A 1373-nucleotide genomic window follows, 5' to 3' on the forward strand; every position below is an offset into this window, starting at 1 on the left:
GTGGGGTGAAGCTGACAGAGCCACAGGGAGTAGGGGTTCCAGTAAGTGCTTAGAGGCCACACTGTGGGTGGGCAAGCTGTCCCGGAGCAAGCTGCATGGGTGAGCAGGAGGTGCCCTTAAGATTCTTCACCACCTTGTCCCCTGGGAACTACTCAGACCAGAGTAACCAGCCAGAGGCCAATCCAGTTAGAGTGGAGACTGGGTCAGGGCCATGCAATGAGATAGTTTATCACAGTAACCGAATGTTTACAACCCTGTTATTCAGTGTCCAGAGCAGTATGAAAAAGAGGATCCATGAATTCTCAACCTGGGATGGTTTCTCCTTTCCCTTTCCGCCTGAAGCCCTCTCACAGCCCGGGGAAAGGTTGCACTTCTCTGATTCTAAAAGGGCATGTGCCACACCAGCCCTGGGAGGTTCTGGAGCAAGACACGTGGTTTCCTCCTCTCAGCCCACAATGAAGAGTCTTCTCAGAGTTGCTGTTCTTCCACCTTCACCAGGCCTCCATTCTCACTTCTGAAGCTGCAGGGACAAGGAGAGGCCAGACCTCCGTGCTGCCACCAGACCAGAATCCTTCTGCTGGGGAGAGCCAGATCTCTCCTCCCCACAGCCACACCCGCCAACTGAGATGCCTTTCACACAAGTGCAAGAAGGTCTCCATAATCAGCTCAGGCCAACCAGCTCTCCTGCCATGCCAGTGGCCCGTCAGCAAGGCTCCACAGGCTGGCACACAGGTCCGATGTAGGATGGTGGAAGCAGGAAGTAGCCACCAAAGTTGTGACCAACAGTTTGAAATGGGGCGAGTAATAACTTCCCCTTTCATCCAGCAGCTCACCCTGGAGGTTGGGCAGGAATACGCAGTGGCCTCCACTTTGAGTAGCAGGTACCTACTCCAGGTCTGTTTTCCTTAGGGTTGGGGCTCTAAGCCATCAGGCCCTTATCCAGAGGCCCGGGTAGAGGCCCCAGAAGGGGCAGCCTGGTGCACTGACTCCCAAGTGTGAACTGCGAGAGGAATATGGCTACTTCCACCGAGTCACATGTAGGGTGCAGACAAAATCTGGGCTCCCGTGTTCTGGACAGGCACTGCCAAACCCAGCACACCGTGAGGCCCCAGCGCGCGGCTGTGCAGGGGCGGCGAGATGGATGACAGGTCTGAGGTGCGCCCGCAGCGCCCGGGTGCGCGGGGTGATGGCAGCCCGCCCTCCCTAAGGGCTCTAGTGTAGGCCTCCACTGCACTTGCCCCAGTTCTCTGCCACCCCTGCACCTCTGTCTCCGAACTCCCAGCGCAGGCACAGCTTCCATGTCCACTTTCCTGTGCACACTGGAAGAAGCGGAAGGGGCTCCCGCGCCAAGTTCCTGCATTTCGCGAGCCCCT

General features: G+C 57.5%; 1 protein-coding gene across 2 annotated transcripts in view; it reads right to left on the bottom strand.

The window, feature by feature from the left end:
- The window catches only part of ELMSAN1 (ELM2 and Myb/SANT domain containing 1), a 39361-nt gene that overhangs the window by 37132 nt on the left and 856 nt on the right, over positions 1-1373 (bottom strand). The window lies entirely within an intron of this gene.

The sequence above is a fragment of the Pteropus alecto genome, unplaced genomic scaffold, assembly GCF_000325575.1.
Source record: "Pteropus alecto unplaced genomic scaffold, ASM32557v1 scaffold8, whole genome shotgun sequence".
NCBI lineage: Eukaryota > Metazoa > Chordata > Mammalia > Chiroptera > Pteropodidae > Pteropus > Pteropus alecto.